A 26657-nucleotide genomic window follows, 5' to 3' on the forward strand; every position below is an offset into this window, starting at 1 on the left:
TTTCTCTTCTCCTCTGGCACCCCTATGATGTGAATGCTGGTGTGCTTGAAGTTGTCCCAGAGGCTATTTACACTATCCTCGTTTTTTAAATTCTTTTTCCTTTTTTTTCTGCCTGGTTGCTTTTTGCTTCCTTACCTTCCTTTCCAATTATTGATTTTATTTTCAGCTTCATCCACTCTACTATTGATTCCGTATAAATTGTTATTTATTTCAGTTAGTGTATTCTTCATTTCTGACTGGATCTTTTTTATGCTGTTGAGGTCCTCACTAAGTTCCTTGAGCATCCTTATAACCAGTGTCTTGAACTCTGCATGTGATAGATTGCTTATCTCCATTGTGTTTCATTCTTTTTCTGGAGTTTTGATCTGTCCTTTCATTTGGGCCATGTTTCTTTGTCTTCTCTTTTTGGAAGCCCCCCTGTGTTTGTTTCTATGTATTAAATAGAGCTTCTGTGATTCCCTGTCTTGCTAGACATCCTGTAGGGTCTAACGGCACAGCCTCCCCTATCACCCAAGCCGAGTACTCAAAGTACACCCTTCGTGTGTGCTGAGTACACTGTCCTCTTGTAGTTGAGCCTTGATTGCTGTTGGCAGGTCAATTGAAGGGATTTACCCAGGCCAGTCGGCTGCAAAGACTGGCTGTGACAACTGATCAACAACCTCCATCCTTCGTGGAGGATCAAGCTGTACAGGGGCCCACTCCACAGAACAGGGTTTACTTCATGAGGACTCTGGTGCCCACTTGTATTCTGTGTGGGGCCACTTGGTGTAAGCTATAAAGTGATCTGCAGTTGGCTGCTTCTTCTGCTGGGCTTTGAGGTGCCCTATTGAGGCCAGGCTGTGAAACAAGGCCAGCTGATGCTAGTGCCAGGCCTGGAGCCACTTAGCAAGGTACGGGGGCTTACCAAGGCCCAGATGATCCTTCTTTGAGAGGCTTTAGGAAGATCAGAAGCATGAGCCAAGTCAAAGTCATGTATGGAAAAGCCACTGTTAACCACTTGGGTGGGCCCATAAGTTGGGTGGGGCGGAGTCTCTGGGAATCACTAGGGCTGGGAAAACAGTGTTAGCCAGGTTGATGGAGTCTCAAATATGGTGCCCACTATGCTCTATTGGGGGGAGGGCTCAGAAGAGGAGCAATGGCCTCTGCCAGCAGTTCTGTGTTGGAGGAAGCTGTCCCCCAGCTCTCACCCTGATGCCAGGCACTTCAATTCCTCTTTGTATGCAACTGGTGCCTTTCAGGCTGCTGCCCCAGTGCTGCAGCTTAGCAGGAGTAAGTCTGAGTAAGTCCGTGTGTGAGCGCTTAAAGAGGTACTGCCTAGGAATCCAGTAGTTTCTTCCACCGACTCATTCTCCACTGGTCTTTACAGCCAGAAACCACAGGGACTTATCTTCCTGGCACTGGAACCCTGGGATGGGGAGCTTGGTATGGGGCTGGGACCCCCCCAATCCTGTGATATCCCTCCTGATTTTTATCTGCCACATATGGGTGTGGGACCAGCCTATTCTCTGTCTCTGCATCTCTACCCCTCCTACCATTCTGGATGGATGTGGTTTCTTCTTTAATTCTGTGGTTGCAGGACCTCCATTCAACTCGATTTCTGCTGGTTCTCAGTGATGGTTGTTTTATAGTTTAGTTGTAAGTTTTTGATATGGTTGTGCGAAGAGGTGAGGCATGTTTACCCTGGCAGCCATTTTAGAGATCTCCCCTGAACAAAAATTTTAGAAGATAAATAATTTTACCCGAGGACTCTGAGAAGTAATTAAAAGCAGGAAGATGGTGGAAGAGTGTTAAAAGATAGACAAGTGACTTCCATGAGGGTAACTTATCCAGGATTTTTTCTTTCTCAGCTTTGCAATGAGAGTGAGTCCCACTCATGGATTGGAGCAGTACAGGTAGCTAAAACTCTGATGGAACCTCTGGCATCTTTCTGGCTGGTGGAAACATAAAAAGGAGCCTGGGTATGATTAGTGCGAGTGAGAAATCTCAGGAAGAAAAGAGATGAGAAAAATAATTCCCATATCTGTGAATGAAATCACACAACCTATAATCTAACCGCTGAATAATGATTATTTTTATTTTAGTGTTAGGAACACTTAACATGAGATCCAGCCTTTAAAAAAATTGTAAGTGTGCAATACATTATTGTTGACTATAGAATATAACGTTGTATAGCTCAGATTGCTAGAGCTTATTAATCTTGCTTAACTGAAACTTTATGTCCTTTGATTAGTAACTCCACAGTTTCCCTTAACCCCAGCCCTTATCAACCATCATTCTACTGGTTCTATGATTTTGGCTATTTTAGATTTCTTACATAAGTGAAATCAAACAGCATTTATCTCTGTGTGATTGGCTTATTTCAATAGTATGATGTCCACACAAGCTTCATCCATGTTTTCACATATTTCAGAATTTCCTTCTTTTTTAAGGCTGAATATTATTCCATTGTGCATATATATATATTTTTTTAATCCATCCATCTGGTTATTATAAATAGTGTTGCAATGGAAATGAGAGTGTTGATATTTCTTCAGGATAATGATTTTGTTTCCTTCAGCTATATACCCAGAAATGGGATTGCTGGGTTAAATGGTAGTTCCATTTCTAATTTTTTAGCAATCTTCATACTGTTTTCATAGTAGCTGCACAATTTTGCATTCACAACAACAGTGTGCAAGGGTTTCAGTTTCTCCACATCTTAAGCAACATTTGTCTTTGTGTGTGTATAATAGCCAGCCTGACAAGTGTGAGGTAATATCTCATTGTGATTTTGATTTGTGTTTCCCTGATGGCAAGTAATATTCAGCATTTTTCCATGTGTCTATTGGTCATTTGATGTCTACTTTGGAAAAATGTCCATTCAATTTTTAGACCATTTTTAATTGGGTTATTAGGGTTTTTTTACTGTTGAGTTGTGGGAGTTCCTTGTATATTTTGAATATAAATCTCAAAGTTTGCAAATATTTTGTCACATTTTGTAGATTATCTCTTCACTTTGTTGATTGTTTACTTGCATTCTTGGAATGAACTTCTCTTGGTCATGATGTATTATCCTTTCCATATATCATGGGATTCAACTTGCAAGTAGTTTATTTATCATTTTTGCATGTTCATGAAATTTAGTAACCTATATTTTATTTATTTGTAGTATCCTTGTCATGTTGTGGTAGCAGAGTAAATCTGACCTCATAAAACAATTTGCTAAATGTTTCATCTTCATTGTATTCCCTGTAAGATTTTATGTAACATAGGTAAATAAATTTTTCTTAAATGTTTTAAAGAATTTACCAGTGCATCCAGCCATATCTCAGTTTTATTGGTAGAAAAGGATTCAGTTAAACATTCAATATTTTTAACATATAAAGAATTATTCACACTTTTAATTTAATCTTCTGTCTGTTTTTGGTAAGTTGTATTTTTTAAGAAATTTGATCATTTCAATGAAGTTTCCAGTTCTACAAGCATAAAGTTGTTCATAAGTACTTTTTATTCACTTACTTTATTTGAATTAGGTAAAAGTTGCTATTTTTTGTCTATAATTTTTATAACTTAGATAAATACATGGCATTTCAGCCTGGAAAATGTACACTGCATAGATCTGGATTTCATTAATAATTTCAGGCACATGTGACCGTGGACTTTTTAATACTGAATATTTTGAAGCCTTTTACCTCAGGAGGATTTTCCAAGTTCATTGTCTACAACTTAAACATTTCTCTGAAGGTATTAATTTTAAAGGGGAACCGGCTCAGAGGCGGACTGTGGCCTAGAAAGGATATCGATATTGCAGAATTGCTACACGTAAGGACGCTGTGAGGGGACGTGCAGAACCCAGGTCGTGTCTTTGCAACTTTGATTCCCTTTTCTCAGCCTACAGTTATTTCAAAGTTAAAAGTGTTTTATGTAGTATGTAAACGTGCAGCTGAATAGGGTGGTCCTGGTCGCAGGTTATATCTTTGTTTGCTGGACTTCCATGCACTTTGATTTTCTGGAACTTATGGTTGTTTCTAGTTTTGAGGTAATTGTATTCATTCTTAGTTGTGGAGGGAGACGCCGCATGTCTGTCTATGCCTCCATCTTGGCCAGAAGTCCTCCTAGTGAATATTTTAATTGAATTATTATATTCTTCAATTCCTGAAGTTCTGTTTTTTAAGATACTTTCATTTTGTTCATGCATTATTTTCCTGATTTTCCTTAGTTGTCTGTTTTCTCTCGAAGTTCATTGAACTTATTTAAGATGGTCGTTTTTATTTTTGTCTCATAAAGAATAAAATATAAATATGCACATACCTATCAATAAACACTTTAAATGTAAATGGATTAAATGCTCCAATCAAAAGAATAGAGTAGCTTAATGGATTAAAAAAGAAAAGAAAGAAAAAAGGAAAAGCCCTGGCTGGTGAGGCTCAGTGGACTGAGTGCTGGCCTGCAAACCAAAGGGTTGCTGGTTCAATTCCCAGTCAGGGCACATGCCTGGGTTGCAGGCCTGGTCCCCAGTTGGGGCTATACTAGAGGAAACTACACATTGATGTTTCTCTCCCTCTCTACCTCTCTTCCCCTCTTTCTAAAAATAAATAAAATCTTTTTTTAAAAAAAGACTCATATAAATGCTGTCTACAAGACACTCACAAAAGAACAAACAGCACACACAGACTGAAAGTAAAAGGATAGAAAAGGGTATTTTATGCAAATGAAACAAAAAAAAACTGAGGTAACAATACTTAAATCAGACAACATAGACTCTGAAACAAAGGCTATTTAAAACAAGAGACAAAGTAGGTCATTACATACTAATACAGGGATCAATTTAACAACAGGAAATAACCCTTGTAATCATTAATGCACCCAATATAGGAATACCTAAATATATAAAGCAAATATTGATGGACACAAAGGGAGAAATTAACAGTAATACAATGGTAGTAGGGAACTTTAATACCCCATTGCCATCAACAGATCTTCCAGACACCCCCCCCAGAAAAATACAAGAAAACATCAGTCTTAAATGACACAGTAGATGAGATGGATTTAATTGATATTTTCAAAGCACTGCACCCTAAAACTATAAAATACACATTTTTCAAAGTACACATGGAACTTCTTTGAGGATTGACCATATATATATTAGGCCATAAAATAAGCCTCATTATGTTTAAGAAGACTGAAATCATTTTAAGCATCTTCTCTAATCACAATAGTATAAAACTAGAAATCAATTACAAGAAAAAACTGAAAGCCCTGGCCAGTGTGGCTCAGTTGCTTGAGCATCCTCTGAAAATTGAAGGATCACAGGTTCAATTCACACTCAGGGCATGTGCCTGGGGTGTGAGTTCAGTCTCAGTTGGTCAGTTAAGGTGCTCCGAAGAAGCAATCAATCAATGTTTCTCTCTCCCATCAATGTGTCTCTTCCTCTCTTTCTCTCTCTTGCCCTCTCTCTAAAAAATCAATGAGCATGTCCTCGGGTGAAGAAAAATAAATAAACATACTCAAGAAAAAAGCAAAAAGCACACAACTATATGGAGGATAAATATCATGTTACTAAACAATAAATAGGTTAACAATGAGGTCAAGAAAGAAATCAAAAGATACCATGAGATAACTGAAAATGAGAACACAACAACCTAAAATCTTGGGACACAGCAAAAGAAGTTCTTAAAGGGAAATTCAGAGCAATACAGACATATCTTATTACACATACACACACACACACACAAAAAACCCCTCAAATTAACAATCTAAACTTGTTCTTAAAGAAATTTGAAAAAGAATAATAAAGACCAAAGTGTATAGAAAAAAAATTAATACCAGAGCAGAGCAGAAATTAATGAAATAATTTTTTTTAAATAAAAAGGATCAATGAAACAAAGAGGTGGTTCTTTGAAAAGATACACAAGTTTGGAGATGTGAAGATGGCGGATGAGTGAGGGAAGGGATGCCCTTGCTTGCTCCCAAGACAGGTCTATAGTTTCAGCTGAATGTGAACAGAGCATCTGTTAACATATGGATACTGGTGGGAGTTGAGCCTTGGCGCTGCTGGCAGTGGAGGAGGCCACCTTTGAGCGGCGAGTCTGGTGAGGTACGTGGAGGAGACACAGGAGAGGCATGAGTTCTGGCTGGTTTGACTCCCCGGGCAATGGCCGGAGGAACACAAAGTTTTATCAATGTCCCTGGGTCTCCCCGGAGAGCAGTCGGAGATGGAGATCCAGGCTGTGCTTGCTGGTAGAGCCAGGAGTTGGCTGGGTGACATCTGGCTCTGGGAGACTGGGAGTAGCGTTCTTTTTTTTTTGTGCTTTACTTTTTTCTCTTTTTTTTATTTTTTAAAATTCATTGATTGTTTTTTGTGAATGGGGAGGAAGGCTAGGGAGCGATCCTTGAGGAGCACAACGCAGGAGCCCACTTGTGGGGATGCACTTGGCCCCCACACCCACTGCCAGTCAGCACGGCGCAATGCCCCCAGCCTGCCCTCCTGCTGGAACAGGGGATAGCTACCAGACCCCGCAAACGCCAGCCAGCATGAGGAAACAACCCCGTAGCCCCAGTCAGCACAGGGGAACTCCCTCACCCACCCGCCAGCATGGAAGAACAGGAGAACACTCCCGGCCTGAGTGCCAGCACAGGGGAATGCCCCCTGGCTCTCTCCCACGCCCATCCCCAGCCCAGCCCACCTGCTCACTGGCAGAAAAAAGCACACTTGCCACACTCAACCAGGGCTACAGCAAAAGAAGGTAAAATGAACTAGAAGAGCTTTGGAAAACTTTGGGCTCTGGTTCTGGAAAAAAAACTGGAGGAGCAGCAGACCAGATCCCAGGGCAGACTCAACCTCAGTGCTATGGGGGAAATCTCATAAACAGACTACTCCCCTCAAAGAGGCATCATCCAGAGTCAGCTCAACAACTGTCAGACATGGGCAGAGTGACTCTCAGTCAGCTAATTTAAAGGAAGGACCCACCAAAGAGCAACACAACAAACAAAACCAAAATACTACTAGAGAGTCCAAATGAAAGGAATAAAGGGCATCCTAAGAGCATCAAGTTAAGTAAATCAAGGAGTCTGCAACACTGAATCACACAGATTCCTACCACAGAAGGTCACACCACAAAGGCAGAAAATAAAAGCAGATCAATCTAAGAAGCAGAAACAAACAAGACCAGCCACCCAAAATAGGGAGGCAGAATAACACCCCACCAAATAGGAACAACACCCCACCAAAGGGAAAGGAGGAATTCCCAGAAAGAGGAATAGATGAAATAGAGGCAAGCAAGCTATCAGACATGGAATTCAAAACAATATTAATGAGGAAGCTCAATGAACTCAACAAACTCAAAGAAAACTACAACAAACTCCAAGGAAATTACAAAGAACTCCAGAGAAAGTACAAAGAACTTCAGGGAAGCTACAAGGAAGTTACTGAGAACTACACCAGCATTAAAAAAAAAAAAGGACATAGAAACTATCAATAAGAACCAGGAAGAAATGAAGAATACAATTTCTGAACTGAAGAACACAGTAGAAGCAATCAAAAGCAGGCTAAACAAAGCAGAAGATGGGATGAGTGAGTTAGACAACGTAGAAATAAATTCCCAGACAATGCAACAAAATGAAAAAAAGACCTAAAAAGAATGAAGAGAGTTTAAGAGAACTGCAGGACAATGTGAAACAAAATAATATCCCTATCATAAGGATACAAGAAGGAAAAGAGGAGCATGGGATAGAAAACCTGATTGAAAAATTAATGACAGAAAATTTCCTAATTTGATGGCACAAAAAGTTATGCAAGTCCAGGAAGCACAGAGAGTCCCAATGAAGATGAATCCCAAAAGGCCCATGCCAAGGAACATCATAATTAAAATGGCAACATTCAAAGACAAAGAGAGAATCCTAAAGGCAGCAAGAGATAAAAAGCAAATAACATACAAGGAAGCTCCGATAAGACTATCAACTGATTTCTCAACAGAAACACTACAAGCCAGAAAGGAATGGCAAAAAAAAAAATATTTCCAGCAATGAAAAATAACCAAGACTACTCTACCCAGCAAGGCTCTCTTTCAAAATGGAAGGTGAAATTAGGAGTTTCCAAGACAAAGGAAGACTAAAAGAATACATCTCCACGAAATCAGTATTGCAAGAGATGCTAAAGGAAATGCTTTTAAAAAGAAGAAGAAGAGAGAAGGAGGGGAACACAGGTACAAAAGGAAATGAATAACTATCTGTCAATAATAACCTTAAATATAAATGGATTAAATGCTCCATTCAAAAGACATAGAGTAGGGAATGGATATGAAAGTATGACCCACATATATATTGTCTACAAGAGACACAAAGGGATGGAAAAAAAGTATTCCAAGAAAATGGACATGAAAAAAAAGAAGCTGGGATAGCAATACTTATATCAGACAAAACAGATTTCACAGAAAAGGCCATAAAAAGAAACAAAGAAGGACATTTCATAATACTTAAGGGAACAATCCATCAAGAAGATATAACTCTGGTAAACATATATGCACCCATCATAGGAGCACCCAAATATATAAGGAAAATCTTGGAAAACTACAAGAAAGATATCAACAGCAACACACTCATAGTAGGGGATTGTAACACCTCATTGTCAAGGATGGAGAGATCTTCAAAGCAAAGAAACACCAAGGATATGGAGGCATTGAACAACACTCTAGATCAAATAGACTTAGTTGATATATATAGACTTTTCGCCCCAAAGAAGCAAAATATACATTATTTTCAAGTGTACATGTAACATTTTCAAAGATAGACCACATGGTAGGATGCAAAACAAGCCTCAACAAATTCAAGAACATTGAAATTATATCAAGCGTCTTCTCATATCACAATGCCTTGAAACTAGAAATCAACCTCAAGGGAAAAACTCAAAGACATTTGAACTCATAGAGAATGAATAACATCATATCAAATAATGAATGGGTTAACAATGACACCAAGGAAAAATCAAGAAGTTTCTGGAAATTAATGATAATGAACACACAACAGTCCAAAACCTATTTGACACAGCAAAAGCAGTCCTGAGAGGAAAGTTCATAGCAATACAGGCCTACCTAAAAAGGATAGAAGAATCTCAAATAAAAAATCTAACCCTACAGCTACAAGAACTAGAAGAAAAACAACAAAGCCCAGAGCAAGTAGAAGGAAGAAAATCATCAAGATCAGAGCAGAATTAAATGACATAGAGGCTAAACAAACAATTCAAAAGAGCAACAAAAGTAGGAGCTGGTTCTTTCAAAAGACAAAAAAAATCGACAAGCCGTTAGCCAGGCTTATCAAGAAAAAAAGAGAGAGGACCCAAATAAACAAAATCAGAAATAAAAGAGGCGAAATCACAACCAATATCACAGAAATACAAAGGATTATAAGAAATTACTACAAACAACTGCATGGCAAGAAACTTGACAACCCAGATGAAATGGAGAAATTTCTAGAAACATATAATCTTCCAAAACTAAATTAAGAAGAAGCAGAAAGCCTGAACAGACTGATTACAAATAGTGAAATTGAAATAGTAATCAAAAAACTGCCAGCACACAAAAGCCCTGGACCAGATGGCTTCACAGGCGAATTTTACAAAACATTTAGAGAAGAACTAACGCCTACCCTTCTCAAACTATTCCAAAAAGTTCAAGAAGGGGGAAAACTCCCAAACTCTTTCTATGAAGCCAGTGTTACCCTAATTCCCAAACCAGGTCAAAACACAACAAAGAAAGAACACTACAGGCCAATATCACTGATGAACATAGATGCTAAAATCGTCAACAAAATATTGGCAAACCGGATCCAGCAACACATTAAAAAGATCATACACCACGATCAAGTGGGATTCATCCCAGGGATGCAAGGATGGTTTAATATTTGCAAATCAATAAATGTAATACACCACATAAACAAAATAAAAGACAAAAATCACATGATCATATCAATTAACATCATTAAAATGTCCATACTACGTAAAGCAATCTATAGATTCAAATGCAATTCCTATTAAGATACCAATGGTATTTTTCACAAATCTAGAACAAATATTCTAAAAACTTATATGGAACTGAAAAAGATCCCAATAGCGCCAGCAATCTTAGGAAGAAGAACAAAATTGGAGGTATCACAGTTCCTGATGTCAAACTATATGCCAATGCCATGGTAATCAAAACAGCCTGATAGTGGCATAAAAACAGACAGATAGATCAATGGGAAAGAACAAAGAACCCAGAGATAAATTCAGGCACTTATGGCCAATTAATATTTGACAAATGAAGCACAAGCATACACTGAAGTAAAAACGGTGTCTGCAATAAATGGTGTTAGGAAAATTTGACAGGTACGTGCAAAAATCTGAAACAACCAAAAATGTGAAACTAAATTCAAAATGGAGAAGGACTTAAATGTAAGTCACAAAACTGTAAAAGTCCTAGAAAAAAACATAGGCAGTAAAATTTCAGACAGTTTTCATAGCAATATTTTTGCTGATATTTATCCTCAGTCAAGTGAAACAAAGGAAAATATAAACAAATGGGACTACATCAAAAAAAAAAAAAAAAGGTTTTTCACAGCAAAAGAAACCATCGACATAATAAAAAGAGATCCCACTCAATGGGAAAGCATATTTTCCAATGATACATTTGATAAGGGGTCAATTTCTGATATATGTAAAGAACTTATATAACTCAATACCAAGAAGACAAATAACCCAATTTGAAAACAAACAAAGAACCTGAATAGACAATTTTCCAAAGAGGACATACAGATGGGCAATAGACTTATGAAAAGGTATTCAATGTCACTAATCATCACAGAAGTGCAAATTAAAACCACAATGAGATATCACTTCACACTTGCCAGAATGGTTATCATAAATAAATCAACAAAGTGTGTTGGTGATAATGTGGAGAAAAGGGAACCTTCATGTAATGTCGGCGGGAATGCAGACTGGTGCAGCCACTGGTTGAAACAGCATGGAGTTTCCTCAAAAAAAATTAAAAATGGAAACTCCACTTCTGGGAATATAACCTAAAAAATTCAAAACACTAATCCAAAAGGATAAATGCACCCCTATGTTTATTGCAGCATTATTAACAATAGCCAAGGTTTGGAAATAGCCCAAGTGTCCACCAGTAGATGAGTGCTGTGATACATTTACACAATGGAAGACTACTTGGCCCTAAAAAATAAACAAATCTTGCCATTTGTGACAGCATGGATGGACCTGGAGATTATTATGATAAGTGAAATAAGCCAGTCAGAAAAAGACAAATACCATATGCTCTCACTTATATGAGAACAAAATGAACTGATGAACTGAACAAAATAGAAACAGAGATATGGATACATGGAACAGATTGACAGCTGTCAGAGGGGAGGGGGTTAGTGAGGACTGGGTTAAAGAAGGTGAAGGAATTAATCAAAAAACATAAACACATAACACATAGATACAGAAAACAGTGTTGCACTACCCAGAGGGAAAAAAGATTGGGGCTAGGTAGAGGTGGGCAAAGGAGTGGAAAATGGAGACAGAGAGACATTGCTTGGGGCAGTGGGTACACAATGCAGTATTTTATTGAGCTGTACACTTGAAACTTGTATGGTTTTGTGAACCAATGTCACACCAATAAATGCAATTAACAATAAATAAATAGGACATCCGGCCAAGTTGGAGGCCTAGACAGACACGCTGCATCTCCCTCCACAACTAAGAAGTAATAAAACTACTGTACCTCAAAACTAGAGACAACCAGAAGTTCCAGAAAATAGAGCTGCATGGAAGTCCAATAAACAAAGATATAAAGAAGAAATACTCATTCAGACAGGTAGGAGGGGCGGAGCCAGGGTGGAGAGGATGCAGTGTGGTGGTGGCAGCAGCAGCGGCAGTAGCAGACCAACGGAAAGTGCAGTCACACGTTTTAAAAACTAGGGAAGGACATCTGGGGAGCCCTCTCAGTACCAGACCAGACCACACAGCTCATGGTTTCACCACCAGGGAAAATAAAGCCTCATTGCTTCTGACTGTGCAGTCCAGTGGGAGTTGGGGCAGAGGAAGAAACTGCCAGTCTCTCAACAGAGTCTACTTGTTTAAAGGGCTCCCATGGTCGTAGAACATCCACAGACCCACCCACTCTGGGAACGGTGACCAGAGCAACATCTAGAGACACGCCAGTCCCATATGGAAGTGGGAGAAGTGTCTGGAAAAGGGATGAGTGCTGAGCAAGCAGCATTGTTCCCTCTCAGACCCCTCCCTTACTTACAGCGCCACAACGGGGTGAAACAGGTCACCAGTACTGAGAAATACCTAAGGTTCTTCCCCTTACAATGTAACAGGTGCGACAGCTCTATCTAAGACACAGAGGCAAACACAGGAGCCTGTCAAGATGAGGAGACAGAGAAGTATGGCCCAAGAGAGGGAATGGATCAAGGTTCCAGTGGGAGGACTAAGTGACAAGGAAATAGCCAACCTAACAGATGAGGAGATAGTCAACCTAAAAGACATAGAGTTCAAAACACTGGTGATGAAGATGCTCACAGTCTTTACAGATATGCTTAAGTATGGCAAATGCATAAGGGAAGACGTGAAGACTATGCTAAATGAAACAAAGGAAAATCCACAAAAAACCAATGGTGAAGGGAAGGAAACTTGAGTTCAAATCAATGATTTCGAACATAAGGAAAAAAATAAATAGTCAACGAGTACAGAATGGGGAAACAAGAATTGAAAAAAATAAGGAGAGGCTTAGGAACGTCTGGGACAACTTTAAACATGCCAACATCCAAATAATAAGGGTTTCAGAAAAAGAAGAGGAACAGCAAGAAATTGAAAGCTTATGTAAAAAAGAATGAAGAAAAACTTCTCAAATTTGGCCAAGGAAATAAGCATACAAGTCCAGGAAGAATAGAAAGCCCCAAAGAAGCTAGACCCAAAGAAGACCACACCAAGACACATCATAATTAAAATGCCAAAGGTTTGAGATAAAGAAAATCTTAAAAGCAGCAAGAGAAAAGTACAGAGTTACTTACAAAGCAGTGCCTGTAAGACCATCAGCTGATCTCTCAAAAAAAACTTTGCAGGCAAGAAGGGACTGGCAAGAAGTATTCAATGTGATGAAAAGCAAGGACATACAACCAAGATTACTCTACCCAGCAAAGCTATCGTTTAGAATGGAAGGGCAGGTACAATGCTTCCCAGACAAGGTAAAGCTAAAGGAGTTCATCATCACCAAGCCATTATTATATTAAATGTCAAAAGGACTTATTTAAGAGAAAGAAGATCAACACTATGAACATTAAAATGACAACAAACTCACAACTATTAACAACTGAATCTAAAAAATAAAAACAAAATCCAACTAAGCAAACCAGAATAGGATCAGAATCATAAGTATGGGGATCATTTGGAGGGTTATCAGCTGAGAGGGGGGAGGGAGAGAAATAGGGAAATGGTGCAGGGATTAAGAAGCATAATTGGTTAGTCCAAAATAGAAAGGGGGGAGTTAAGAATAATATAGGAAAGGGTGAAGCCAAAGAACTTATATACATGAGCAATGGACATGAACTAAGGGGGGTGGGATTGCTGGAGGGAAGAGGGGTACTGAGTGGAGGGGAGCAAAGGGAAAAAATTGGCACTACTGTAACAACATAATCAATAAAATATACTTAATAAATAAATAAATACTGTGCACCATAAAAACAGAAGAAACAGAATAGAAACAAGCTCATAGATAGAGAGGACACACTGATGATTGCCAAAGGTGCTGGGGGCATGGGTGAATAAAGTGAAGGTATTAAGAAATACATAGTTGATAGTAACAATATTCACAGAGATATAGATTACAACATAGGAAATAGTCAATAATATTGTAATAATTATCTATGGAACCAGTTTGGTTCTTGAAATATCTAGGGGAGCAGTCTGCAAAGTACATGATTGTCTAACCACTGTACTATACATGTGAAACTAAAATAGAATAATATTGAATGTAAAGCTTAATTGGAAAATAAATAAATAAATAAACAAGAAGGAAAAAGAAAAAATGTTTTCTGTTATCATTTGGGATAGTATTTTATAGATATAATTTATGTCAGACTGCTTAATATTGTTATTCCAATAACCTATATCCTTACATATTTGTTAAACATACTGGAAAAAGTATGTTTAAAACCTCTAGTTATTATTGTAAATGTATGTTTCTATCAATATTTGTTTTATATATCTCAAAACTGTATAACAACTGCATAAAATTTCTAAATATTTTCTAATTGAATGGATCCCTTTATCATTATAAAATATTCTTTATATTTGATAATATTTCTTGATTCAAAGTCTAACATGAGCACACTAGCTATTCTTTTAGTTTCAGCCTTTTTGTGTCCTTATATTTAAGGTTTATCTATTTTAACAAAAACATATAATTAAATTTTTTTTTGTCACAAGATAGTTTTATTTACTTGCAGCAAGTAAGAGACAGGGGATTCACCTCCAAAGCTCTGCTGTTATTCTTGAGTTGGATTTAGATCTAGAATCTTATCAAGCAGGTCATAAGCTTCATCAGTTACCTGGTCCCAATCTCCTAGATTGGTAGTGTATGCATCAAAACAACCCCCACGGCCATTTCTGTTCCCTTTATACAATGGATTCCCAGAGGCCTGTGCTTGAGGTGTTTTTGTAAGAGGTGAGCAGCTTTATGGTCAGTCTTTGAAAAAGTTGGGCCATGAGAAACAGGCCCTTGTTAACTTTGGAGCCTTAGAATCTATACCACTGAGCTTCTTTCTCACAGAGTTTTCTCAAGTATTGTGCTGGGAATTCTTTGCTACACAATATTGACTTGTCAAAGGTTTTAGCAGCCTGGCTAGTTTCTCTGAATCCACAAATTGTCATAATTTGAGCCAAAGATCTTAAATCATCACTTGCTTTATAAAATGGATAACATACATTAAGCAAAGTAAGAAATAATACACCTACAAGTCACATATTAATTGCTGTAGTTTGATTGGGGCACTTTGTCAAGACCTCTGAATCTTGTTGTACCTGTCCTAGGGACAAACTGTTGTTGCTTTCAAAGGCAAATACTGCAAACTTAACCTGTTGCATAACAGTCACACAGTTCAGGCTAGCTGGGCAAGGACTCATAGTTTTCTCCGTTACACAACTATTCATCTTTTGTAGAAACAGCTTTCTTTTCTGTTGCTAATTTTCTAGATAATAGTATCCACAGTCTTTCACTGCTTCACAAGTTTCACTGCAGGGCTCTCATGTGAAATGGAGCTATGCACAGTATATTGTCAGTTCTTCTTCTGAAAACAGAGCACTTAGAAAGGCCTGCAGATCCCTCCTTTCCACCTTTTCCTTGTTTTATCTGAAGTTGTGTATTTGTGCAGGGCCTTTTAACAGAACTTCTTGTGGTGGGCTGCTGATCCAGCTCCTTAGGTGCTGCTTGGCCACAATTCTATCACTTTGAATCTCATCCATGAAGTGAGGTCTATTTATATTTAATATAATAAAGACATGGTTTATTTTAAGTAATCCTTCTCTGCCTTATTTTGGTTAATTAGCATTGTATTGTTCCATTTGATCTTGCTAATTAGAATTTTTAGTTATATAATGTTGTATTATTGTTGTTCTCTTTACCCTAAATATTACAATATGCATTCTTGCCTTATTATAATCTACATTAACTTAGTAGTTTAATCACTTCCCAAAGAATGAAAGAACCATAAAACATTACTCCATTTACCTCCTTTATGTACTTACGGACTTTACACTATTGCTTTAATATCTTTTGCTTCTACATGTTATAAAAAGCATTGCGACAGTCAATATTCTTTTATGTTTACATATATACATACATATCTTTTCCAAGAAATATTCACTCCTTCATATAATTCTGTTTATCCATATTGGTACATTTTATTTTAGCTTAAAGAACATTCTTTGATACATTATGTAGTTTGAGGGAATTAAATTCTGTCAGTACTTGTCTAAAAACATCATTGTTTTTGAAGCACATTTTTGTTGGGTACAGAACAATACCTTGGGTTATTTTATTTCCTAACTCCTTAAAAATGTCATTCCATCCTTGGTCAATGTGTTTCAGTTAGTTGGAGCATCATCCCATACACCAAAAGGTTGGGGGTTTGATTCCTGGTCAGCACACACTTACACTGTGGGTTCCATCCCTGGTTGGGATGTGTATAGGAGGCAACCAATCAATATTTCTCTCTCACATCAATGTTTCTCCTCTCTCCCTTCCTCTCTCTGTAAAGCACCAATAAACATATTTTTAAAAAGTAATTTCATTGCCCACTGGATTCCATAGTTTCTTTTCAAAGTTCATTGATAAGATGTATTGTTGATACCTGAAAGATAATACATCTCTCTCATGATGATCTTGATATTTTTTCATTTCCATTCAACAATTTGCCAAAAAGTGCTTAAATGTAATTTTCTTTACTTTCTCTAATTGATAACTTCTCAGTTATTAGAACCTATAGGTTAATATATTTCATCATTTGTCTTTCTGCCACATGTTTCACACTTTATTATTTTTATTATTTTGGGTCTCTGCCTCAGTTAGGAAACTTTCTAGTGACATGTCTTTGAATTCACTCACAATGTTTTCTAAAACAAAAACTATATAGTAACTGAAATTAATTACTTACTATATCAATTAACCAGTAGACTAAACAAAGGAGGAAACAACACTATGGCCCAGAGGCTTAACAATCACTCTCACCCTAAGATAACTAGGCTTAGAGATTTGGGGCTTTATAAGGTCAAAGGATCCTAACTTTAAAGAGCTTTAATATCCAGTGACTTTCTAAGGACCCTTACGTAGGCCGAGGAGTATAAGATCCAAGGGTAATGGGATGATAGGGTCTCTGGCCCCAGGAAACCAATATCCCAGCAACCTCTGCTTGCTAAGATTTAAAAAGAAGAGTTATGAAAGGTCCCCGGTTTCTCGTTACCTGCTTCATCTTGGTACCAAACATAGAGCCGCTCACATCAATAACGAACACCACATTCTTCTCAACAGGTGGAAGGCCTCTGGGGGCAAAGTAATGAATAAAATAGCCGTCGTAAATCTGCACAAAAGAAGTGAAACCACAAGAACTATGAAAGCTGGTCTAAACCAGGTCCCCTCTTATTCTCCTACATAACAAACAGCCCTTTTCCTTTGTAGGTCTTATCACTGTTTCTAGTTAAATAGGCATTTGTGTGAGTGTTTCTTCAATGTTCGTCTCCTCCCACCAGAACTGTGTCTCCTCTGTTCAGACTGTCAGTCTAGGACCTGCCCCAGAGTTGTAGAGGCTGGCTTGGGGCCCAAGGCTCCAAGGAGCAGGATCTCTGTAATATGTGAGTTCCTGTCCATGAGAGCAGGGCTTGCACAGTCTGCGGAGCCCCTCGGGACATTTTGCCTGGGCTCCAGGAACTGTAACTATTGTTTTAACCTCCCTCTAAAGAGTGAGCCTGGGGCCCAGCTCCATTGCTGCCAGGGGCTGGGAGTTTGCAGGGCCTCCCTCTCCTTAAACCTCCTTTCTGCTGTTGCTGGGCAGACCAGGGAGGGGAGGAGGGAGCAGAGTCTGAGTGAGCTGTTTGTTCAGAGGGGATTGGTTAGACCAGGTGCAGATGCCTAAGGCTGTGGGGGATGTGATTGGCTGCTGCCCCCTCCCCCTACTGCATGTTCCCTCTGTGGAGCCTGGGGGCTGGGGCAGCTGAGGGGAGGACAGGGGGGAGCTGGGAGGGCCCCCAGGACCAGTGTCAGCTCAGCCTAGAGAAGTATGGGCTTGCTGAGGATCTGAGCTGCCCAGTAGACTGAAGCTGGCTCTGCCCTGGGATAAACAGCTTCTTGTCCTCTCTGCCATTCAGGCACTCTGATCATGAGGCTGGACACACTCTCTCCTCCTCTCTCGGGGGATCTCAGCAGACATGGGAGGACATCTTGGTCTTCCCTCCACCCCAGGCTCTGAATGAGTTCACAAGTGCCTGTGCAGGCTCTGTCTCCACTTTTTCCTGGGACTCTACAGCAGTTCCGAAAGACCTGGGTCGACCACACTGCAACTGTCCGAGCCAAAGGCAGAGCCAAAGGCAGTCCTCCTCTGTTCCTCCCCTACCTGGGTGGGTGGGAGCTTGGGGGAAATCACATACCCACCTCTCCGTGGTCCCAGGCTCACCGATGGCCCCACAGCTCACATCCTATAAGTCAGAGGTGTGACCCAGGTCACCACCCTCTCTCACTCACCTCAGCTGTCACGGCCTTGACTCTCAGGAAATAACCCCCTCCCTTCCGTATGAAGAAAATGAAGGCCACCAGGCCATGTTCCTTGACCTTCCCACCCTACCCTTGCTCAGGGTCCACATGCCCTACACCTCTTGTCCCTACTGAAAGACAAAAGGGCCCATGTACTGCTAGCCTCTAGCACCGTCTCCACCAGTCAGACCCTGCCCTCAGACCCAGCCCACAAACCGTACAAGGTCTTCTTTAGAATATAAAAATGGTGTGTCTTTTTCATCCACTAAGACAAGCCCACTGATCCCAATCCTACCCAAACTGCAAGCCAGCTTCTCTCCACCCTGTAGCACGCCATGGTGATGAGTTTGGCACCTGCGAGGGTCTTCTAACCTCCACTTCACTCCTCTGCCCGCCACAGACTGGGTCCCGCTTCCGCCACACAAGAACCCTTTCCTCACTAAAGGCAACAGTGACTAGTCAGCTTCCAGACTCAGTGGGTATATTTCAATTCTCCTCCAACAGCACCACCCTCATGGAAGTTCACAATTGACTATTACTTCTGCTTTCGTCAAGAACCTTTGCCCCTGGGACTGTGAGAAGGTGAATGCTCCTTATTTTCCTACCAGCTCTCTGGTCCATCTGCTTCCATCTCTTTCTTGGGTTGCATGTTCTCCCCCTGTCCATTATGCAGTGCTTCCCCATATTTTGGAATCACCGCATGCAAAAAAACGATTACGTTTGTGTGGCACAATGGAGGGAAGTGGTGGGATTTCAGAGCTCAGAGGAGGCTGTGGGCAGTTGGCAGGGCTGGATACCCTGAGGGGGCTGAGATCAATAGCTCCTTGAATGGGAACCCCAGCCTCAGCACCTGCCCTCCTAGATGTGCTCTTCTGGCTCTACACATCTTCCCCGCGTCGTCTGGCTAGCTCTCTTGGTTTCAACTGCCGAATCTCCCCTGGTGACTTCACATCTCTTTCTCCAGCCCAGTGTTTTCCACTCTTCCCACTCTACAGCTGCATACCACTCACCACTGGACCTGTTCCCTTAGATGTCCGAAGATGCCTCCAATGGATCTTGCCCAAACAATAAATTCATTTTCTGCTCCCCATCCTATCCTGTGCGCCTTTGTCACTTAAGGCACTGTTATCCACGTGGTCACTGCAGATGCAAACCTGAGTGACACTCCTGAATCGTCCTGTGCCCCTCCTTCTGTGTTCCATCAAATCTGCTGGATATCTCAGGTCCACCCCTCCCCTCCAACCCAGACTTACACAGCCCAGATTCGGGATTTCCTTCTCTCATGCTTCCCTGGTTCTATTGTGGCCCCTTCCATGAGTACGTCTTTACAGCTCCTGCTCGATCTGGCCTTTCTGAACGCAAAGTCCTAATGTCATTCCCTCTCTTGGCTCCCTGATCACCTCAAGACAAACTGCATGTTCCTTGTCATGACCCTGCAGCACCGGTGGCCTTCGGTCTCACCTCTTACCCTTCCTTGTGCCTGAAATCAGTGCTCCAGGAACTCTGACCCACTTGGACTTTTCTACACACCCCTGGATGTTTCCAGCCTCCCTTCTTTGTGTCATGCAGCCCTCAGTTTGTTAGAATGCCTTTGCTCTCTCACAGCCCCCGTCTACTTCCCCAGGGTGCCTTCCTTGAACACCTTCTCCCCTCACAATGGCTTCCATCATAACTTGTGTTGTCATTGGAAGAGCATTTCTCATCTTGTGTCAGTATTGTCTCTCTGTGTTACACCTGGAGACAGTGAATAGGATCTGTGTATGACTCACCGCCGGTTTCCAACGCAAGCCAGCAGTGGGTGCGACACACGTAAGTTTCCCAGGCAGTCCTGACTGACTGAATATAGGGGTGAATGTGCGGGCCTTTGACACATGGGCATACTTGAGTAGGAAAGGGAGGTGAACTGAGGGGTTCTTGGTGAGGAGATGCAGGAGTCAAGACACACCGTGCATGGGAGGATGGCTCATAGCATTTAACGCCTCTAATTCCACCTATGCTACCTGCTTTTCCACTCCAGGCAATGGTGAAAAGGGTAAAGAATAAAGAAGCAGATAGATACCTTAACACATGTGCCACAGAAACACTAGGTCAAGGGCCCTGCTGCCACCTACTGGCAGGGTACCCTCAGCTCCTATTCTGAGAGGGCAAATTACTTTTATTTCCCCTGCACAGCTGGCTGTGCCACAGCCCTGTGCCTCTGCACATGCTCTTTTCTCCTCTGTCTGCATGGAATTCCCATCAACCTATCTGCGCAGGTGGAGGCAGACTCTATTCACTTTCCCCATGCTAATTTAAAGGCCAAGCCCTTTAGGAAGGCTTTCTTAAAATGCTCCTCGGTGATACGTGCGCATCACCCATTCCAGACTTATACACACACTTAGGACTCTTTATGACTGTTGAGGCTCCATGTACCTGTCCCCTCAGGGCTGGGACACCCTGGAGGGAGAACAGGTTCTGCGTCCAACTCTTTTCTGAGTCCTCAGAGTCAGTGGGGACAGAACTAGGCTCAAGTAGCTCTGCCCGGTGGAGATGTGCCCACATATGAATTAATGACTAAATAAGTGCACGAGGAGAGGTGTAACCAAAGCACTCTAGTAGCCCGTAGGAGAGAGAAGAACTGTGGGTGGGCTGTGGTCATCGGGGAGGTGGCATTTGAGCGAGATCTTTCAGGACAAGGACACTGACCAGTGGGGAAAGGAGGGAGAAGATGTTCACAGGACAGCAGATAGCATGCGTGAATGTTCACACTCAGATGAACGGCAGGTTCACGTGTTTTGGGAGAAAGGTGTGTGGTATGATGGGGGGCAGAAGCTGGAGGGTCATTGTGTGCTGGAGGCAGTGAGAGGTGTGGCGGGAAAGGCAGGCTTGGACCAGACATCTCAGTGGTTCTCACAAAGCCAAGGGTCTTGGATCGGTGCTCTCCTCTAGTAGTGCAAGAGACCTCTGCTTGTTCTTCCTCAGTGTGGGAGCTCAGAATTTAAGAGCTACCTGTTTAGGCAAATGGCTTAAAGAAGGCAAAAGGAGTTTTTAAGCTTGGAGGTAGCACGAGAGTTCAAGAGAACACTGGAGTATCGGAGCTGTGGCAAATGTGAGAGACCTACTACTGGCCAATAGTTCACCTTCCAAAAGGAGTGGGCTATGGCGTGATTGAATCAGGGATGGATTCATCTGGAGCTTGATTCAATGTTTATGGTTCCAGGTCCCCAACCCGTTGGGGAAGCACATGTGCCTCCCCAGGTGTGAAGTCATGTGTCACCACACATCTTCTGGTTTGTGTTCACTAGTCCTCACTGATCCTTAGGGAGAACTAAACGAGCAACTGGTGGAGGCCAGACTGTTGCCCAGACCCATGTGACTCCAGAGCTCATGCTCTTTGCATTCCTCCGGCCCCCTCACCTGCACGTCGCCGATGATGTCCTCCATGACGACATCGTACTGGACCACAAAGTCAGCCATGATGCCCGAGCTGGAGAAGGCAGACTGGTCTTGTAGTGTCGGGCAGAAGGTGACTCGGACACAGGTCTCTCCCCTCTCGATTCTGGTCGATGGGGGCGAGTCAGCCTCACCTGTATGGGTGGAGAGGGTTGGGGTGGGAGGGCATGGAGAGCTCACTAGCAGAAGGCCAAGCAAGGGGACGTCAAAGGGAGCAAAGTCTGGGGAGGTTGAGAAGTAACACCTGCACCACCTGCTATGCCTCCCGCCTACAGCACCCCTCCACCTACCCCAATGCCACACTCCTTCCTCTCCACATCCTAAAACCAACTCCACCTGCTCTGCCTCTTCCAGCAAGCCCACCAAGCCTGGCAGACCCAGCCCTCTCTTCAGCTCCCAGGCTCTGGCAGTCTGACCCTCCTGCACAACTTTGCCCTGGCTAGCTTGCCATCCATCCCGAGGCCCAGGGTCATGTCCCCGGGTAGACCAGAAGCCTGGGTCTCCCGCCAGAGAGGTTGTGTGTTGTGTGTTGTGGAGAGAGACAGACACACAGGCAGGGTCTAGGTTTCCTCCTGTGCCCCTTACTGCTGTGGGAAATTGCAGTCTATCAAGGTTCTCCTCCGGGAGAGAATTTCATGTGTTTTCTTCCCCCTCTGCCTCTGCCTCTCAGAATCACATGTGAATATGCCTTTTAGTGCCTCATGAAAACACAGATGAATTTCTGGTCCCGGATGTTTGCTGAGCTGGCCGTAAGATCAACTCTGGAATTTCAGTCCAAGACAAATGTCCATTTGAACATGTCTCTGTCCCTCCTTTTTTCCCAGAAAATGGAAACTTGGGAATTCCGCCACCCCCACCCCTTTCTGCTACAGCCGGCAGGAAGCTCAGGGGCAAACTGAGGCCCTATACTCCTGAGGCGCCTGCTTACATACATTCCCTTGACTTCCTTCCTTTCAGAGGTCTTTGTTCTGTTTTTATCCCCACAGGATTGGCTCTACCCTCTGTTTTAACCTTTAAGGAGCAGGGGGCGGGAGCTGCCATTTTTAGCTTAGGGTGTAAGAGTGCATGCTCCAAGGGCTCAGATGCTGCCTGTGAGGCCCTGGAGAATGGTTCACACTCTCTAAGCCTCAGTTTCCCCATCTGCAGCACAGGAAGGATAGTAGCTCCTCTTTCATAGGCAGCATTGTAGGGATTAGGTGAGACTCATGTAAAGCATTTGGCACCATACTTGGACCTTAGCGATTGCTCAATAATGCTAACGACTGCAGTTATCATCAAATCTTTGCTACTCTGCACCAGTGATTTGCAGGGAGGAATTTTCTCAATTCTCACCATGGTCCTGGGCCACAGATGGCATCTCCTCATTGTGCAGATGGGAACAGTGAGGCAGAGCATTTGAGTGATTTGCCTACACCCCCACCTTAGGGGAAGGTCAAAGCTGGGATTGGAACCCATGTCCGTGTGTCCGTCTCTCCTCTGCGTGTACCACACTGTCACTCTGGGTTAACAGGGTCAAATTAGGCAGGAACTCCAAGCTCAACAGCTTGGTGAGGGCGGCCACGTGATATGGGTGCGTTCTCTGTGTCCACTTATCTCTCAGAGGAGGTGGGTAGGCCAGGTCAGTGGTTCTCTGGCCAGACATCACGTTCACCTGCAAACTGGTCAGAAACAGGTTCTTGGGCCACTCCCCAACCTACCGAAGTGGACTCCAGAGGGTAAGGCCCAGGAATCTGTATTTCTAACATAGTGATCCTGATGTAGCCAGTTTGGCCTTCAAATACCTCTAGTTGGAATCTGAGCAAGGCTGGCAGTCAGGACATCTCTCAGTCTCACGGTGCTTGAGATGATATTGTCAAGGACATCCAGCACTTTATACTGTCCTCCCACTGCCCTTCCATTCTCAGTGGTGTTTCCAGAGGAAAGCAGATTTGGTCAGTGTTACTTCCACGATGCCTGACAGAATAAATAGGGCAAGTTTCACAGAGCAACTCCCTCCATCATCCCTCATTCACACTTATTTACTGATTCATTCATGCAGTTACTTATATTATTGTACTTTCACCCACTCTTGTCTTTACTCATTCATTTCCTTTTTCACTCACATTCACTCTCTGTGTCAGTCAGAATGCTCCCCCAAACAGATGGCACACTCAATGGTAATGTGAAGATAAAGTAGTAAGACATAATTTTCAGAGGTGTGAACAAGGTTAAGGAAACCCACAAGGGTTGGGTAGATCCTGTGGACGGCATCAACAGAAAGCTCTTTCCACCCCAAAAATGGAGGGGTCAAGGAAAGGGAGCAGTTGTAAGAAAGTGGCCAGATTTATAACCATGGGGGAGGGAACTTGGGAACTTGGGCACACCCAAAGCACAACCCAGTAGATGGGGGAGCATGGGAATAAATAACCGAAACTCACACTGACCACCCTCCATTGCATGCGAATGTCTCTTGTTGGCAGAACAAGGGAGCCCAGACTATACAATCAACAAAAGTCAGCCTCCTAGGGCACAGAATGGGATGGACCTGGGTGGAGAGACGATCTAGAGGAACAGATGGGGAGGAACAAAGAGAGAACCAACTTCAGCCCCAAGCTGCACTGGCTCTTTTGTGCAGGCCCACATCAAGATCTGTGACGAGAGCATGCAGTATGTAGTGACCCAAGTACAACACTGCAGCGAGTGTCACACACTACTACCTCAGGAACATCCACGTCACACCCCACTCCGTCTATCTATGATGGCATAGTGAGAGTGAACACAACTAAGAGGATACATCAAGGGTGACTGCAGCCTCTCAGCCCAGGGAAAGTAAATAAAGAGATCCGATGCTCCTGCCCCACGGTCTGGTCCAGGAAGCCTTCCACTGACCTCTCCTGACCCCAGGCACATCACCATGCCCTGAGCTCCATCTCTCCCAGTACTGGCCCATCTCTGACTCCATGGCATGAGTCCCTTCTATCCAGCCAAGCATAGTGACCTGCACATTATGGGTTCTGGCTCAATAAAAGGACACATTCTCTCCAGGGTTCAGCCCTGTGCCTGGGCTTTCTTAGCACAGATCCTTGCTGGGAGTAATCCCTTGGGGATAGGACAAGTGGGAAGTGGGGTGCAGGACGGAAGGAGCACCTTTGTTTATGGGACACTTGTGTACAGTCACAGTGCCATCTACTTCCACATGTGTGGCCTTGTTTAATTTTCACAGCAGCTCTGTGGGCAGTACTGTCACCAGTTTATAGATGAGGAGGCTGAGGCTCAGACAGGAGCAGAGAGCAGTCCCAGGTAGATCACACACAGCTGGAGCCAGGACTGAAAACCAGGCCTCCCTGCCTGCCCCTCAACAGGCAGGACACCTCACCAGAAGGCTATCCTCAGGGCTCCTCCCTTTCTGTTGCTTTCAGACTGCAGCATCCTCTCCAGGTAGACTCTGACCTCTGACTCTCACCCCTCTTACTCCTTAGAGCAGAGTCAGAGGCCACAGAGGCATCAACCCCACCTCGTGGCACCACCTGTGGCCAGGGGTCTCTTGGCTGGGGCTGGCCACGGCCTTGCCCACATAGCTCAGCACCCAGTTTGCACATGTGGCCATCTCCACATGGCGTGCCTCCCTCTGCATAAATGTGAGCGTGTGCGTGCACCACCCGGCCCAACCTTCACGCTCATGGGCACAGTGCACCATGCACGTTCCCACTGACTGTCACCCACATCAGTCACAGCAGCTCTCCCCTACTGTGTGCTAGGGAGTGCTCTGGGTGCTCCCCATCCACTTTCTGATCTCCACTCACAGAGACCAGGCTGGGCGAGCTCATGCTGTTCACATCTCACTGGAAGAGAGGGGCAGGCATGCATCCCAGGGCACATGGGGACTGGGTAAGGGAGCTGGAGCTATTTAGCGCCATCACCTACTTCCCAGTCAAGGGTTCCTTCCACCAGAGCACACTGACTGCTGGCTCAGAATCCATTATTAGAACGTGTGTACACAATGCCCGTATTTGTACATAGAAATGTGTGCCTATATCTATGCATTTGTGCAGATGTTCCTCACACACCATCTGTGACTAATAACATGACTGTTCGCAGAGGGAGAGTGAATCCTTTGCTCATCTGGGCTCCCACAGCCCTGCGTGGCTTCTCTCGGTGCTGTGATTGCTTCCCTCACCGCACGGATTGTGTCTTGAGAACAGGACACCCTGGAACTCAGTACTGGGTCATGAATGCTGTAGTTACTAATACACATTTGTTGAATACATGGACATGCCTTATGAGTTGAGTGAGTGTGGCAGATTGGGATGCCACATTGAGCCTCTGGAGAGCCCTAACTGGAGAATCAAAGCACAAGCCTCTAGAGTTTTAGAACAAAAGCCTTGCCCTTTGTCGGATAACTACTCCTTTTGAGAAACAATTCCTGGCACCTGATGAGCAATTTAACAAGATTAAATTACTGGCCCTGGTAGACTTTGAGTGCCTAACCATGTGACCCCCAATGCCTATGCAACCTGAGCTGCCTGGTGATCCTGGCCTTGGTGCCATGTGATCCTCCAAGCCACAACATTGGGCAGGCAGTAACAACACTCCATCACCAAAGGGCGGTGATATAAATAAAGTCAGGGTGGAGCAGGTCCTGAAAGCACAAGTGAGCTATGGAAGGCTCACACTCCCATAGCACCTGCTCCTGCCGCATGGCTTTCTGTCCCTCAGCTCACACATAGGTCCTTGTGGCAAGTTCCCAATAACAAGCTTACTGAAGAAGAAGAAATACCCAGGAGCATGTGAGGTGACAAGCAACAACAATCATAGCTAATAACATTATATATCTGAGTTACCAGACAAAAAAGAAGCATGGAGTGGACCATTCTTTTTTGGCCAGTGTTTGATACAGTCTCATTTCCAAATCATGTATAGTGTCTATCGCTTCTAAGGGCAAGAATTATAATATTATTTTATATATAAAAAAGAAATATTCATAACAATACA

General features: G+C 42.8%; 1 pseudogene; it reads right to left on the reverse strand.

Annotated features, from left to right (window-relative positions):
- Nucleotides 1–14499: 14499 nt before the first annotated feature.
- LOC149991353 (cell division cycle 7-related protein kinase-like) lies at nucleotides 14500–25362 on the reverse strand (annotated as a pseudogene).
- Between the last annotated feature and the right edge of the window lie 1295 nt (nucleotides 25363–26657).

The sequence above is a fragment of the Furipterus horrens genome, unplaced genomic scaffold (assembly GCF_987537825.1).
Source record: "Furipterus horrens unplaced genomic scaffold, mFurHor1.1.pri manual_scaffold_17, whole genome shotgun sequence".
NCBI classification, from domain to species: domain Eukaryota; kingdom Metazoa; phylum Chordata; class Mammalia; order Chiroptera; family Furipteridae; genus Furipterus; species Furipterus horrens.